This window comes from Phaseolus vulgaris, chromosome 11, assembly GCF_051622355.1.
Source record: "Phaseolus vulgaris cultivar YP4 chromosome 11, ASM5162235v1, whole genome shotgun sequence".
NCBI classification, from domain to species: domain Eukaryota; kingdom Viridiplantae; phylum Streptophyta; class Magnoliopsida; order Fabales; family Fabaceae; genus Phaseolus; species Phaseolus vulgaris.
This window is the reverse complement of record NC_143508.1, coordinates 11,959,650-11,977,551: the sequence shown is the minus strand read 5'-3', so window position 1 is coordinate 11,977,551 and position 17,902 is coordinate 11,959,650. Positions and strand designations below refer to the sequence as shown.

Here is a 17,902-nt window from a genome sequence, read left to right as displayed (position 1 = left end):
TTCAAGATTCACTTCAAAATAGAGCAAGAATTTAGAGATTAAAACTGTTGGGTCTATTAGAGTCTAAGTTCAAGAGGGGAGGGGTGAATTGAGCTTATAAAATTTTCGCAAGAACACACAATTTTCAGTATATCAGAGGCAAAAGAACATATTGTTTTTACATGAAACAGATTGATTCTTCAGAGCAGTCTAATACAATTTGAATTTGTTCAAATTAAAATTGTAATCAACAGAGGGTTATAACAGAATCAAATTAGTTGGATTTTATGAGTATGAAGAATACAGCTATGCTAAGCAATCAATCACATTCATTCAACACAAGGTTTTAATGAGAATGAATCTTTCTCAGGTTTTAATGAATAGACTATTTGTTCACAGATCAGTTAAAACATCATATACAACTGCCTTGTTTATGATCAGAGATCTTTAACAAATCAGGAAGAACAATTTTTATTTAAACCCAGAATTAACAGATTAAATTTCAAAAGAACAGATTTAGTTCTTGACAGAATTAAGCAAAACCAGAAATGAGTGCAGGGATGAGAAGAAAAGGCACGCAAGTTTTTATACTGGTTCACTCATACAGAGCTACATCCAGTTTCACCTTACCCGAAGGTGGAATTCACTAAAAACAGTACCAATCACTTACAAACACAACAGTTCTTGAACACTACAAGAACAATACAACCAATGCTGAAAAAAACCCTATTTCAGCACACCTTGCACTCCAAGAAACCCTATCAAGGAGTGACTAACACTTACACCTTTACAAACCAGAATAAAGGAAAGATTACACATGAAAAGAAGATGCAAGAACTCAAAACCAGTAGTCCAATTTGCTGCAGAACTGCACCAGCACCTTCACCAAGATCAAAGGTTTCCTAGAACAAGCACACTTGAAAATCCCTTTGGAAAACCTTTCAAAAAACCTTTCAATCCTTCTTCTCACATAGAAATTGTTTGATCTCTGTCAAAAACGTAATTGCTCAGCATCCTTTCATGTGAGAGAGGCTTTTCTTTATATAGAAAACAATTTCTAACTTCTTTTCAAAAAACAGTTGAAAAGCTGAAACAACAGATTCAGTTTTGAACCTAACAGATTTATTTTGTGAAAACTGCCAACTCAGCTAACTGAAATAACTGTTGAGTTGTACCTTTGGTGCCCTAACTAACTTTCGAAAATCCTTTCAGCAGACAAAAGAATAAACCTGTTCTTTTACAGAGAAACAAATTCATTTTTGTGCAGTATCCTGATTTTAGGAGAAAACTCTAAAAAGCTTTTGGAAAAACTTTTAACCACTTCATGTGCTTATTCTAGGCTTGGTTAGGCATCTAGAATAGATCATGTAGCAAAAGGCAACCTTACACATACACAAGCCTACATACAAGATCATCTAAACCTATTACAAACTTTACAACAAACTAGCTATTTTCTACATCAAACACAAACTAACACTAGGTAGAGAGGAGGCTTCATCCACCTTCAACAATCTCCCCCTGTTTGATGGAGACAAATTCCCTTTGCACAGCATAGTTTGATGGTCACAATCTGTATTAGAGAATTTTTAGAGATAAAACCAGAATTGAGCAGTTGTGAGTTTTGTGCTACCTCCATGTAGCTTGAGTCAGTACATCAACTTTTATGAGCTTTCTGTGAGTTGTTCTTCTCCCCCTTTGGATTCATCAAACAGAATAAAGCATGGGATAAAATCATACAAGCCATTCATCACAGTTCAAACTATAAATCCAGTATTAAGTTCTATTACAAACCACAAAAAAATCAACTAAAAAAATAGTGCAGAATAAAGACAAACAGATTAAATCCAAATTGTTCAACAACATATAAAAGCTAAAGACTTAGATATAGGATCACTTGTCATTGTAGTAGAGCGCAGCTAGCTGCACTTGAACTCCTTCAAGTTGGTCATCCAAGTGTTGAAACCTGGCGTAAGTCATTTCATAGTGTGCCTTCTGCTCATATGTGAGTGTGTCCAGCCTGCTTAGCACTTGTCTTTCAAACATGGACAGAGTGGGTTTCAGTTTTCAAAGAGAAAAGACTTGACCAAGACCTGCACAGAAAACATCAGAAAAAGCAGAAAATCACATGGTCATCACATGTGATCTTTGACTAGTCATAAAGGCTCTTGAATTTTCAAGATTTTGGAATATATTCCTTTATGACATGTTGTAACTTCGTCCAGAACACAATCAGGCTTTCAACACAGCTTTATTGACTTAGGATCCTTTCATAATTGAGATCTGCAACAGACAGAATTCAAAAGAAGATTAATTCAATTTTTTCACAGTGCTGTCAAAGAGGAAACAATAGGTTGTTTCGAGGAAACAATCAGTTGTTTTTCTGCAGCATGTTGGCAGAATGTGATTTTCAACCATAGATTTAGAAAGGTTCAAGACATAAGAGAATGTACATATTTAAAACAAAATTAAACATGTAATAGTTATTAAAATCAAATACAAAAGTAAGGAAGGTCTTATCCTTTTGTAAGTTTCTTCAATGAGTCTTTTGTTTGTGATCAAGAAGCTTCTTTTGACTTTTGAAAAGACTTGAACTGGTACACATCATTGTTTCAGTTCCAGTTTTAATCTTTTCCCTTCAAGAACTTGATCAGATGACTCAGAGCCTCATTTTCTTCTAGATTTCCTGCATAAAAAGGAATTCAAGCAGCAAGGTTTGGTCCCCTTACAAATGTGGGTTCATTTGACTTATTTTTATCATTTGAAACCTCACAACCTTTGGGAATCCATTTCATAAAACCTCTGAGAACAGAATATTTCCTTATTTTGCAGAATCTAACAGAATGACCTCTCTTCATGCAATAAAAGCATGTAACAACCGGTTGTTTCGACTTAACAATCGGTTGTTTTACTGGCAGTTTTGAAAATTTCTTTGAAAAATTATCTTGCATGTTCTGTGGATTAAAACCTAATCCAGCTCTTCCAAAAGCACAATTTTGAGATGCTAAGACATTCTCAAAGTTGGATTTCCCCTTTGAAAGCTTATCCACAGTACTACCAAGATAATGCACTTTCTTTTCAAAATTTTCACAATTTTCACAAATGAGAGTGTCACAGTTGTAAGAAGAGTTTTTGCAATGATTTTCCAGATTTTCAAAAACAATTTTTGATTTTTCCAGCTCTTCTTCAAGTGCCTTAACCCTTTTTTCAAGCCAGTTGTTAAGCCCTTTCAATCGGTTGTTTGAGAGAACCAATCAGTTAGCTTCTTCATGTGTTTCTTGAAAAGCTTCAAGCAATTTACTATAATTTTCAGCATTTAGGGAAGCACATGAACTTATATCACTTGAGCTACATGACTCATTATCTCCTTCCGCAATCAAGCATATGTTTGCTTTTTCTTCTTCACTTGGTGATGAGCTTGATGAGGAGACTTCATTCTCATCCCAAGCTATGTATGCTCTTCTTGGCTTTCCCTTTTTCTTCTTGTGGCTTGATTTCTTTTCATTACTTTCTTTGTTTGGGAAATCTGCTTTAATGTGCCCTTGTTCACCACAACCAAAGCAAGTATACTTGTTAGAATTGAAATCACTAGTTTTCTTGTTGCCATACCTTTCTTTGTTGGCTTCTTTGTTGCGATTTCTCTTCAAAAATCTACTAAACTTCTTGGACAACAAACTAAGGATTTCTTCTTCACTTTCATCCCTTGATTCTTGCTTGCTTTTGTGCTTGGCAGCTTTCAAGGCAATGCTCCTCACATGTTTGTCTTCACTCTCTTGAACATTGAGTCTATTCATTTCTAACTCATGTTCTCTAAGCTTACCAAATAAAGAAGCCGTTGTCAAGGATGTCAAATCTTTTGACTCAGAAATTGCTGTCACCTTTGGTTGCCATGATCTATCAAGACATTTGAGGATCTTATATTTAGCTCTTCTTTATCAAAGGTTTTCCCAAGGCTCATAAGGTGGTTGATGATGTCGGTGAACCTTTTTTGTACTTCAGCGATTGACTCACCTTTAAGCATTCTAAACATTTCATATTCCTGAATTAGAGTATTCTTTCTAGCTCTCTTCACATCATTGGTTCCTTCATGAGTCACCTCCAAAGTGTCCCACATCTCCTAGGCGAAGAGCATTGAGAAATCCTGAAAAATTCATCCGAATTCAAGGCAGATGTTATGATGTTCTTAGCAATACAATCAATTCAGAATTAGTCCATTGAGACCAAGGTTTTTCAATGGAAGATCCATCTTTTTCAAGTTTTGGAATAAAGGGGCCATTTTCAATTGCATCCCAAATTCCCTTGTCAAAAGATTAAACAAAGATTTTCATTCTAACTTTCCAGAATTGGTAATTCAAACCACAAAAGAGAGGTGGTCTGTTAATTGAAGCACTCTTTCCAAAAGGAAGTTTATCAGCCATTAAAAAAAAATTTAGGATCAAACTTGAGTATTTTTCAAGTACCAAGCTCTTAATGCTAATTGTTAGAATGTATGACTTTAAACTAGAGGGGGGGTGAATGGTTTAAAGGGGGTTTTCACAAACTTTTTAGAATAGAATGAAATTCTTTTCAAGAAACCACATTTAGGAATTCAGTTTGCCAAGAACAAAGCTCAAAACAGAAAAATAATCGGTTGTTTCGCAGAAACAATCGGTTGTTTATACCAGTAAAATAACAACAACTGAAATTAAAGAGTTTAAGGAAGAGAGAAATGCACAAACAGTTTATACTGGTTCACTCTTAACCCAAGAGCTACATCCAGTTTCCCAGAAACCACTAGGGAATCCACTAGGTAATCAAATCCAGATTACATACACACACCACCAAAGAAGTGACCTTGATCCCCTCAAGACACACACTTCCTTTGGCTCAACACATACACCACCAAGAATGTTGATATTGACAACCTCAAGAGCACACAACCCTTCTTGGCTTTACAACACCAGAATGCAAGGTTATCAGACTTGAGAGTCTACTGTGACTCGTGGGAGCTCAGTAAACTCGACTCGTAAACCCGACTCGTAGACTCGTAAGAGGCTGCTTCACATAAAAAATTTAACAAAAAAATAATAATTCATGATATCAAATCCATAATATTGAAATAAACAAGTTCATACACCAATAAAATAACTAAAACAACACAAATGTTATAGTTTTAAAAGTCTCATTCATCTAATCCTTTAAGGAAATCATCTCCAAGATCTTCATGATCATCTCCATCTTCATCATCACCATGTTCATCATCATCATCTTCATCATCAACATCATCATCAAAAACTATATTATCAAAATTAGCTGCATCTGGAATTGAATCATTTAAACTTGTTCCTCCACCTATGTCAACATTCACACCATCATTTTCAAGTATAGTTTGCTCAACCTCAACAACATTATCTCCTTCTTCAGTTATCCATTCATTATTGGACTGAATGTCTTCAAATGGAAGAGCAATAGATCTTCTAATTTGTTTGTTTCTCAACTTCGAATTATACATTACATAAACTAAGTCATTCATTTTCTTTTGGTGCAAACAATTTCTTCTTTTTGTATGAACCTATAATTAAATATGATATTTTTGTCAATATATAAATCAAATTAAGAAAAAACCTTAAATAACTTGAAGAACTTTAATTACCATTTCAAATGAGCTCCAATTATGCTCACACCGTGAAGAACTACAAGTTAAACTCAAAACTCGAACAACAAACCTCATTAGTTCTAGAGTTCTATCCCCAAACATCTCCCACCAATCTGCAGGTAACATACCTTTCCTACCCAGCTTTGCATCTTCCAAAGAAAATATTCCTCTTGCATGGTGAAAATCAGTAAGTTGCAAATTGATTTTTGTTCTTTCTGCAACGTTATTAACCAATCTTCTCATGCACATGTACAACCCCTCCTTCACCTCAGCATCATCATTTCTAAAGTTTGGTTGATAGTGCAATTGGGGGTTTAAGTAATAGGCAGCTGCATGCAAAGGCCTATGAAGCTGATTAATCCACCTCTAATCAATGATTTTCCAAACAGGTTCATAACTACGTACCAATTATGTATGTTAGAACTTAGAAATAATTACACAATAAATAAGTATTAAAATTTAAAATGGAAGAAACCTAGAAATGTTACCTTTTCTTGATATTACTAAAGTTGCTTTTAATCTTCTCTTTGGCGCAATCCATCCCCTCATATATAAATCCCATTGCAGGTTTTACATCCGAATCTACCAATCGAAGGACCACCATAAGAGGGGCAACAACTTTTAAGCATATACTTACATTCTTTCAAAATCGACTATCTAATACCACATTTTGAACTTTTCTCCCTTCTTGAGAAGTTCCAAACTTGCTTGTTTTCCATTCTTCAGAGTTAAACATGGTCATCAATGATGTTTTCATTTCATACAAACAAGCTAGAGTCAAATATGTTGTGGCAAATCTAGTCATTCCAGGCCTTTAATTGCTTCTCAAAATCTTCAAAGATTAAATCAATACAATGGGCAGCACATGGAGTCCAATATAAGTGCTCCCTTTTTTGCATCAAAAGCTCTCCACCTGCCTTGAAATTTGCAGCATTATCAGTAACTACCTGCAGTACATTTTCCTCACCAACAAATTCTACCGCATCATCCAACATTTTAAATACTTTATCTGCAGTTTTTGAGATGTCAGAGGTATCTAATGAATATAGAAACACAGTTCCTTTAGGACTGTTCACCAAAAAATTACAAATTGACCGTCTTTTTTTGTCTGTCCATCCATCAGACATAATGGTACAACCTGTTCTCTTCCATTCATCCTTATACTCTTCAAGTTCTATATCAGTTCTGTCTACGCCTTGTTTCAAAAGCTTCTCTCTAATATCATGATATGTTGAAGGTTTATAGCCAACACCATATCTACCAATCATGTCACACATCTTTACAAAAGCTGTTTTTCTAATAACATTGAATGGGATGGCACTTGTGTAGAAAAATTCAGCAACTTGAGCATCAACTTTTTCTTTATCACCTCTCTTGTACATTTGATTCAGAGTAGCTTGAACACCATCAGAAGATGAAGATTTACTTTTAAACATCTTGCTAGAGATACTTTCATTATCTTCCTCACCATCAGTTTGTCCAAAACTATTAAACTTAAACTTTCTTTTCTTCAATGAGGCATCTTTAGCTTCTGAGACAACTTTCAACATTAAATCTTTGATTTCTTCTGGTATTGATACACAAGGTTCAGAATCATATCTTGTTCCGGCAAGATGATGTTTGAATCTGAAAATTCCTCCATTAAATATTTTGCTGCAGTAATTACATTTCACTTTTTTTTCCATTCCCTGAAACATCAGTTCCATGCTTCCATCCAATATCTGTTCTATTTCCTACCGCATTCTTACTTCTAGGTGGCAGTAATGCTGAATTTGAAGTAGTTCCAGACATCTAATGATCTTACTATGCCAAAAATTTAAAAAAAAAACAATCAATTAGTCAATCTGCCCTAAAATTAAACAAAAATCCAATATGTCCCAACCCTAATTTTAAAATCCTATTTTAAAACCCCTAATTTTAGAAACCTTAATTTTAAAACCCTAATTTCCCAATTTGTTCTCACAATAGCAGCAAGAGACAGAGACTACTTACCTATCACAGTGCGACGATGGCAGCGGTACGAGCAGCGGTGCGACGCGGTGCTGTGTGGTGAGACGCAGTGTTGTGCGGTGCGACGCGGTGCGGCGCTGTGTAGCGATGACGAGCGGCGATGACGAGCAACGCAAGGAGAAGCTGCAGCGATGACGACAATGAAGGAGATGAGATCATGAAGAAGATGAGCACGTGAATCAGGTAAGTAAAACCCTAAAAAATTAACCAAAACGCTCCGTTTTGGGCCATTTTTCGCAACTCGGTGACTCGGCCCTAAACTCGCGAGTTTTACCGAGTCAACTGCGGGTTTACTCAAAAACGAGTTTGCTCTCGAGTTGACTCGCCACCCTTCACTTGACTCTTAAACTCGTAAGGGTTTACGAGTTAACCCTAGAGTTTGATAACCTTGCCAAAATGTACAGAAAATCACAACGAATTACACTGTTATAGAATCTACTGAAATTAATAGAGTAATCCTATTCCACTTCTCTCTTGAATAACCAAAGCTCAAAGTTCAAACTCAAATGCTTCAAAAAATCTCTTTGAAAAACTCAAATCGGTTATTTCTTTCTTGTTGTTTGTTATAAAACATTAACAAACTATTTATAGTATTCAAATCTTGGTCAAAGCATTTAAAGCATGAGCGTATTTAGTTATGAAATCAATTAAAGCTCTTTTAACAACCAAAACTTTTTTTGTTAGGATTCTAAACAAACAATCGGTTGAAATAGCGAATCAATCGGTTGTTTGGGTTTGACAGCAAGTCAACCATCCAAAACCGTTTTCAAACTTTTTCAAAAACACCTAAGTATAAAACAATCGGTTGTTTTGACAAAACAACAAGTTGTTTTTCACTTAGTTTGAGAAACACTTTAAACTTAAAATATATGAAAACACTTAAGCTTTAGATTCAACAAAGAGTGGATTACAAATATAATCTACCCCAAATCCTATTCTAAAGCACACCAGCAACAGCAAGCACCTCCAGCCTTTCATCAAACACAAAGGATTTGGATTCTTCAAAGCTTGAACACACTTGATTCAACACTATGGATGGCTCATAGCCCACAAGTGCATGCATATCATACTCATATACATTTCCAACACTTGGACCAACTCCATAGGTTTCATCAGCAACTTCTTCATTTGGATTTTCAGTGTCTTGATCATTTTTTTCAGCTTGGTATTCATCATCTGCTCCAACAATTCTAGTATTTGGGGCAACTTGGTGTTATCATCTGCTCCAGCTTGATCTTGACAAGAAGGACCCCCCTGTTCCTCCTCTTTACTCACCCATTTGTTGTCAACCTTGATGAATCCCATTTTTCTAAGAGGTCCATTGTTAATTTCATGAGATGGCTTTAGCACCTCAGACAATCCTTCTTCAAAGTCAACTTCAAAATATTGAAGAAATTTAGTTATAAGAACAACATAAGGGAAATGATAGTCACTTAATGATGGAGATCAAGCTCAAGAGGACATGGAGGCCAATCAACAAGATCAAGAAGAGGTGGAGGCACAAATGGAGGACGCCCATGGAGGTCAAAGTCCACCTCAAAGGATTACAAGAAGCATGTTCAAAGCTTTGGGAGCTAGAGGACATTTATTTTCTCTTTTTGTAATTTCTTTAGTTGAAGGTGCTTAGAGGGAAACATTAGAAACCTCTTTTGTTTTAGCATCTTTTAGGCTTTAGTTAGGAGCTTTAGGAGGGGGGTGTATTAGTAGATAGGTGTAGGTGTAGTTTTTGGGAGGTGTCATAGTAGAAAAAGGTCACACCTCCCATGTGACTTGTTTTTGGTGGGAATTTCAAATGAGTTTATTTGAAATTTCCCACCTATTTTTTCAGCACCTTAGGCTATAAATAGAGGTGCTTTCTTTGTAAAATTCAGATTGGAATTAATCTAAGAAAACTCTACTCAAATTTTGAGTGACCTTTGGAGAGCTTTTGGAGCCTTCTTCTCTAGTCTTATCTTGATGGATCAATGGAGTCCTCAAGTGGCGGCATCACTCTCATCTAGGAGCATTCCACACTTCTAGTGGCGAGATCATCCATCCTCCTTCCATCTTCATGAGCATTCTCTTCTCCTTCCTTTCTTCTTCTTCAATTGTTCATGTTGCCTTGTGTTCTTGAGTTGTTTAGTTTCGGTTTTTCTATTTTCCAGCACTATGTTCTGTTTTTGTTTTTAATTTCTGTTTTGGTTCGGTTCATTTGATCAATTGTTCAATTCTGTTCGGTCAATTCCAGTTTTAATCTCTTTGTTGATTCAATTTGACAATATTTGGTTCATCCAAATGAGTTTGGGATTTGGTACTAGTTTTTGGTGAGTTCTTGTCTTAGAACAATGATCCAACTCTAAGAAAAAGTGTCTCTATAATGTCCAGCTCAAGGTGATTCCTAAGAATGTCAAGAATCATTCTCTATATGGCTAGTGGAATCACATCACTTAACCTCATAGATTTTTGCATGTGCTCCTTGAACACATGAATCTAATTGACTTTGATGTTCTTCATTATGCAGTATATTAGAACAAGATCTTTTTCAGTGAGAAAAAAATTATTACTCCCCATTGGAGTCAGCATCCATGAGACGATGAAGGCAATGATCCTCTCATTCAGTTTTAAGCCACCTACAGAAAAACCCTTTACTTTCAAGTGAAGATTTTTTAGGCAACTCACATAATATTGCATCTTGTTGAAGTCCTCCACCCCACCTATGTTTCCTTTGATGATCCTTAACCTAGTGTATTTTTGACCCGTGATAGCATTCCACACAGCAAGAGTGATCTCCATATCTACTCCTTTGACATGAGAATATATGTTCTCACCATCAATAAGTAGATTTGTGTAGAACACCTTTACAAGATCCGGATAGGTGTTCCCAGGCATCTCAAGAAACCTTCTTAGTTTATGATCTTTCAAGGCATTCCTCAGATCCTTGAGTTTCTTTTCTTTTAACCAGTTGAAGGATATCAAATTTGGATTATTGATGGTTTTTCGACTTGACTCATATAAAAACTTTTCAAAAACTTGTCACCCGAAAACTAATTTTCAAGGTGTCTATAGCTTTCGGTAGCACGTGATTTCTTTTTTTCTTTTTTGGTGAGGGAGATGAAGAGGGCATGATGCAGAGATGAATTTTTGAAGAAGTAGTGGAAACAACAAGTTTCAAGTGAGGTTGCAGAAGAAAAAAAAAATAATGGGTTGTTTCTGTGAAATATTCAGTTGAAATCACACACATATATAAGTAGAAAAGACTGACCAAGGTAAATTGGCTTTTAGTGAGTTGTTTTTCCAAAGAAAAATAATTTTTTACAGTGGGAATAGGTAGTGCATCAGACCCAAACAAATATTACTTTGACAGACCCTTTAATTTGATTGACCATTCATAAAAAGCACTTAAATTTTCAAGAAAACCACATAATATATTCTTTTATAACCAGAATATATTCATTTATGATCTGATTCAGAGACACATTTATTGCACATTTGACCAACAATCGGTTTTCAAAAGCAGAAACAAATGTAACCATGCGTAAGCAGTCATGATAACTTTATTTAGAGGTGTAAGAGGCAAAACAATAGGTTGTTTTGTACATTCTATTGAAAATGAAGCTTTGATACCTCAAAATCTGTGAAGATAGCTTGAAGTCTGTGTTGCTGTGTATGGGCATGGGTTCTAGGTTATTTAGAATTTATTAAATCCACTTATTCAAGTCAAATCTGAATCAATCCAATTCATTAAAAGAAAAAGTGTTTTTCAAAGTAAGTGAAAAACAACCTCTTGATTTATCGTTTTAATCGGTTGTTTTTCTCTTAGAATGTTTGAAAGGTCTTTAAACTGGTTTGACCTTGGTTGGCTTAACTATCAAATAAATTCATTCGGTTGATTCGATAATTCAACCGGTTGATATTTGAAAATCCTTAACAGCTTTTCATTAAACTGTTTTCTGTGATTTCAATCTTTTTTTGCTCATGATTAACTGCCTTAAACGACTATTTTTGAAAGCTATAAAACTGAGATTACCTCTCCATTTCAAATACACAGAAAGAGCGATTCATAAACACATTTGTCAAAGATTGGATTCAAGATTGCAAGATTGCTTTGGCTTTGCATTAGTTTAAGAGTGGAGTAGGTTCAACTGTAATTCCTTGAAACAGGTGTAATCTTTCCTGCTTTCATTTGTAATTGTTTCCTAGTTTGTAAATTTGTAAATCGTTGTACTGTGAATTCAGAGGGTGTTCTGACTTTGTGTGTGTGGTTTATCAAAGAGGGTGAGTGTTCTTGAGAGGTCAAGATCACCTCTTTGTTGGTGTGTGTGTCTGTAATCTATTGTTGGTTACATAGTGGAATCTTAGAGAGTTTTTTGAGAACTGGACGTAGCTCTGGTAAGGAGTGAACCAGTATAACTGTTTGTGTGATTTTCTCTCTCTCTCTCTCTCTCTCTCTCTCTCTCTCTCTCTCTCTCTCTCTCTCTCTCTCTCTCTCTCTCTCTCTATCCCTTAAAACTGTCTGTTATGTGATTTTAACATCTACTGATATAAACAATCGGTTGATTTGCATAAACAACCAATTGATTTTCTGAAATCAGTTTAAAACCATTTTGGTTCTTGGCTGATTTGATTGTTTTGTCTATACTTCTTCATTAATCTTCATTCTACTCCATTATTTGCGAAAATCTTCCAAAACAACAGGTTTTTTTCAAAGAAACTTTAAAAAGGTTTCTTCTTGTTACTTGGCTTAAACCCCATTCTAGCCCTACCAGAAAAACAATTTTGAGAAGCAAGAACAATTTCAAGATTGGATTGGCCTTTGGAAAACTTGTCCATGGCTTTTAAAAGGTAGTGAACCTTGTTTTAAAGAGAATCACAATTTTCACAAATTCTAGAATCAACACACTTGCAAGAAGAGTTTTAATAAATCATTTCCAAGTTTTCAAAATCAGTTTTTGAATGACTCAACTCTTCTTTCAAGGTTTTGACTCTATTTTCCAACCAGTTATTTAACCCTTTCAACCGGTTATTCAATAGGGCCAGCCTGTTAGCTTGCTCATGAGTTTCTTTGAAGGCATCCAGAAGTTGGATATAATTCTAAAAATTAATAGAAGTGCTTGAACTTACATTGGTTGATTCTGATTCTTCCTTTGCCATCAAATATAGATTAACTTCTTTATCTTCCTTTGATGATGAACTTGAGGATGAGTCATCATTATCTTACGAAACTATGTAGGCTCTTCTTGATTTGGCTCTCTTTCCAAACTTCTTGTTAGCCCTTTCTCTTTGCTCTCATTGTTTGGACAACCAGCCTTGATGTGATCATGTTTACCACATCCAAAAAAAGTATAGTTTGTAGAATTAAATTCATTAACTTTCTTACTATTGTACTTGTTTGATGGTTGATTCTTTTCTCGACTGTTCTTCTTCAAGAACTTTCCAAACTTCCTAGTGAGCAAGTTGAGAGTCTCACTATCATTGCATTCACTTGAGTCTTGACCATCCTTATGACAAACAACTCTTAAAGGAATGCTTTTCACATGCTTTTATTCATTTTCTTGGTCATTAAGTCGGTTCATCTCAAGCTCATGCTCCCTTAGCTTTACAAACAAGGAGGCAGTGGTCCATGTGGTCAAATCCTTGGATTCTCAAATTGCAGTGACCTTTGGTAGCTAAGATTTATCCAAGCATTTGAGGATCTTGATGTTCAACTCCTCCCTTTCAAAGATTTTGCCAAGGCTAATGAGGTGATTTACTATGTGAGTGAATCTTTTTTGGACATCCAAGATGGTTTCCCCTTTAAGTATCTTGAACATTTCATATTCTTGAATCAAGGCATGCTTCCTTTCCCGCTTCACATCAATTGTGTCTTCATGGGTAACCTAAAAAATGTCCCACATCTCCTTTGCAAATATCCACATTGAAAGACCTTGGAAAATTCATATGAATTCAAGGCAGAAGTTATAATGTTATTGGAAATGCAATCATATTGATCCTTTTTATTTTCAATCTTAGTCCATTGAGACCAAGGTTTTTCAATAAAAACATCATCTTTTTCAAGCTTAGGTACAAAAGGGCCATTTGTGATAGCATCCCAGATTCCTCTATTAATTGATTCAACAAAAATTTTAATTCTTACTTTCCAAAATTGATAGTTTAGTCCACAAAACAAAGGTGACCTATTTATATAAGCACCCTCATCAAAGGGTAAATTTTCAACCATTTTTAAAAAAGATTTAAGGATCAAAACTTGAGTAACTTTCAAGAACTCAGCTCCTGATGCCAATTGTTAGAATTAGTGGCCTAAACAAGAGGGGGTGAATTGTTTTCACAAGATTTTCGCAAAGTTTGGAAGTATAGTGAAAAGTTCTAAAAAATCAACCAATTGATTTCATGTTCAACTCAATAAAAGTTTTGTTTTAAGGTTATTTATAGAAAATCAACCTATTGTTTTCACAAAACAACTAGTTGTTTATACTAGCAGAATATGAAACCAAGTTAAAACAGTTTCTAAGAGTAGAGATAGAGAGAATCACACAATAGGTTTATACCGGTTCACTCTGAACCAAGAGCTACATCCAGTCCTTAGCTAACCACTGAGAATTCACTATGTAATCAACCCATGATTACAAAACACACACAAAGAGTGATGATCTTCAACCTCTCAAAAACAGACACCACTCCTTTGCAACACCACAGTTTTTAGAAACATTTTTCTGAAACTGCCTTATACAAGAACACACAGAAACACAATGTTCAAGTGGAAGAGAATAGAATACACTTCGGTATTACAAAACTATAGTTAAGAAATATACAAAACCCAATCTTATTCCACACACTTGAGATGGTCCAAAACTCTTGAATTCTTGAAAATCGTTTTAAGTAATCTATTTTTCTTACTTTTTTTAAAAGAATATCAAACAACCTTTATATAGACTCAATCAAGTGGTCAAAGTTGTTAGATAAAAAATCAGAAGTAATTGGAATCATTTAAAACCAGTTCAAACTGTTAGAATTATAGGCCTTAAACAAGAGGGGGTGAATTATTTTTTAAAAAATTTCGCAAGTATTGAATGTAGAGTGAAAGACAATGAAAAATTAATCAATTAGAAAATTGTTCAGCCAATTAGAAAACTATTTTTAGTTTGATTCCAAAAGATCAACCAGTTCTTTTTGCGAAACAACCGGTTGTTTATACCAACAGTTTATAAAATCAAAGCTAAAGCAGTTTAAAGAGTATAAGGATAGAGAGATTCACACGGGATGTTTATAGTGGTTCACTTTATACCAAGAGCTACATCCAGTCCTCGACTAACCATTGAGAATTCACTAAGTAATCAAACCTTGATTACAAACAACACACCAAAGTGATGATTTTGAACCCTTTTAAAGAACACTCACCACCTTTGGCAACAACATACAATTTTCATAACAACCCTTTGAAACTGTACAACACCAAGTCACAAAAAAATACAGTGATTAAGGAAGAAAGGAGTAGAATACACCTGGATAAAATCAAAGATTAAAGTACAAAGAATCATATTCCACACCCGAGAATGATCCAAAAGCTCTTTGAAATCTGGAAAACTTATTTTGATTAATCTCTCTTTCTAAGTTAACAACTAGGAGCATAAAACAACCTTTTTATACTCCAATAAGATGGTCAAAGCATTTAATTCAATAACCAAAAGCAGTTTGAATCATTTAAAACAGATTGGAACAATTTAACATAATTCTATTAAGGTTTCCATAAAAACAACCAATTGAATTTTCAAAACAACTAGCTGAATTGGCTTGACAACAAAGTCAAAAAAATTCAAGATTTTTAAATCCTTTTCAAAATCCACTAAGTTTAAAACAACTGGTTGAATTGACATTTACACAGGTTGAATTTTCACACTCTTTAAAAAACACATCTTTTTCAAAAGCATTAAGATTCAATTAACCATTGATCATCATAAATAGTGGATTAACAAATTCAAATACTTCAAGACACATACACACAACCAACGACAAGGTCTTCAAGCATTATTCTTGGATTTGGTGACATCAAAACACCTTTTCAACACAAACCACTTAACAAAATTATGTTATGAAAACAACAAGTTGTTTTGCAAAAACAATTGATTGAAATAAATTTCCTATTAAGGTTTTCATAAAAACAACCAGTTGTTTTATCGAAATAACCAATTGTTTATGTTTGACAGCAAATACAAAATAAACACAGTTTTTTCAAATCATTTTGAAAATCATTCAGTGTCAAACAACAGGTTGTTTTGATAATTCAACAGGTGGAAAAACTTTCCTTAGCCTTAAACCCTTGAGTAACAACATTTTCAACTGGTTAGTTTGAAAATCAACTGAATAAAAATTTCTCAACTTTTAAGAAAACACTTCTTTCAAAAGAGATGAATATCATATGAACTTGAATCATTTCAAGAAGTGAATTAACAAGTTAAAAACTACTAGAAAACACACACACACATCAGCAGGGTCTTCAAACTTTTCACATAGATTTGGAGACATCAAAACATCTTGTTCAACACTTTCAACACTCAAATGACAAGAGTTAATACAAAAAAATTCCCTAACAAGAGTCAATACAATTTTTCCCTTTTAAGAGAAAGTTAGTGTTAATTCTTTCTTCTTCAAAGGAATTATTCTTAAGTAAAAAAAAATCATTGTTAAAATATTGGTTCATAGTTTGAGAGAGAGAAAGATAATTAATTTTGATTATTTCTTTTCAAGGAAAATGTATTGCTAAGTAAACCAAGTGTTGCAAAAATTGTTAGTTTCTTAGTTCAAACCTAACATTAGTCTTCTAGAAATAGTTGGTCATTATATATATTTTGCTAATGAATAACCTTTTGTAGACCTAGTGTGTAATTATTCAAATATTGATGTTAATTATTATATATTTTTATTGGTAATGAATAACCTTTTGTAGACCTAACTTTTTTTATTCTATTTTTTTATTGGTAACAAATAAATTGAATTAAAAAAAAAAGCATTTAAGGGATGTTAAAACCCTTATACAAGAATTAGTTTAAAACCTCAAAATCAAAATTGAATAAAAACCAAGAAAAGACTTTCAGCATTACAACTTAAAGATATGCTTCCTTCATTTCGGTTCACTATTGTTAAGGAACTAACATCTAATTAAAAACACAAGCATCAACACCACCGAGCCTTTAAAGACCAGACCCTAAATACTGTTTACAAAATCTCAAGTAATCTTACAAAAAACTGAGGAAAAACTGTCGTAGCTTTTTTAAACATGAGGCCTCCTTTTGTCTAGCAAACTAGCCTTCCATCACATAGGAGCTCCAATTTGTTAATTGTAACCTTATTCAGATGCATTGCAGAACACTGTTGAAGATGAGAACTTTGATGTATCAAATCCACATGAAGCCTAAAGTTGTGCTGCTTTCTAGGTTTGGGTTTAGTTTAAGCTGTTTAGAATCTTTGTTAAGATCAGTCCTTGAAGCCTACACAAAGCTTGATTAAATTTGTTTTAAGAAATTAAGTGTTTTTCCAAGCAAAGGGAAAACAACCGGTTGATTTGTCGAAATAATCGGTTGTTTGTCACTTAGCTAGCTGGAAGTTTTGAAACTGAATTTTGAATCAGTTATATAACTGCTTGACTCATTCAACCGGTTAAATCGTGGTTTCAACCAGTTAAATGTGTGTTCTCATAACAATTTTTTGAAAACTTGTTTTAAGTGACTCAGTTGTTCAAATTTGCCTTAAACGGCTGCTTTTCAAAGGTTATAAATAAGGCTTTCATTCAAATCAAAATATACAACAAGTATTGATTCAGATTTGAGAAAGAGAATTGGTTTTTGAAAGTGTTTTAAAAAAAGAGCAACAGTGCTTTCAAGCTTTGCTGTTGTGACAAATGTTGATCATAGGATCTCTGGTTCTGTAATTCCAGGTGTTTTCTATCCTTACTTAGTGTCTTGTAATTGTACTTCTTTTACATACTGTTTGTATTTGAAATCCTGTAAAGATAAAGGTTCTTCTGTCTTGAGGTGTGAAGTTTTGCAGAGGGGTTGAGTAGGCTTTGTGGGATTCAAAGTCACCTCTTTGTGGTGTGTGTTTGTAATCTGTGTTGATTACTAGTGGAAACTCAGAGGTTTGTCTAAGAACTGGATGTAGCTCAAGGATTGAGTGAACCAGTATAAACCTTGTGTGTAAATATTTCTTTCTCTCAAACTCTCTAACTGTTTGATATTTTCGTTGTTATAAACAACCGATTAAAACGCAATTTTAACCGGTTAAAATTCTGATATCTGTTTCTTTTGGATT

General features: G+C 34.2%; 1 pseudogene; it reads right to left on the bottom strand.

Moving 5' to 3' along the window:
• Nucleotides 1-5,137: 5,137 nt before the first annotated feature.
• LOC137834300 (uncharacterized) lies at nt 5,138-7,402 on the bottom strand (annotated as a pseudogene).
• Nucleotides 7,403-17,902: the final 10,500 nt, after the last annotated feature.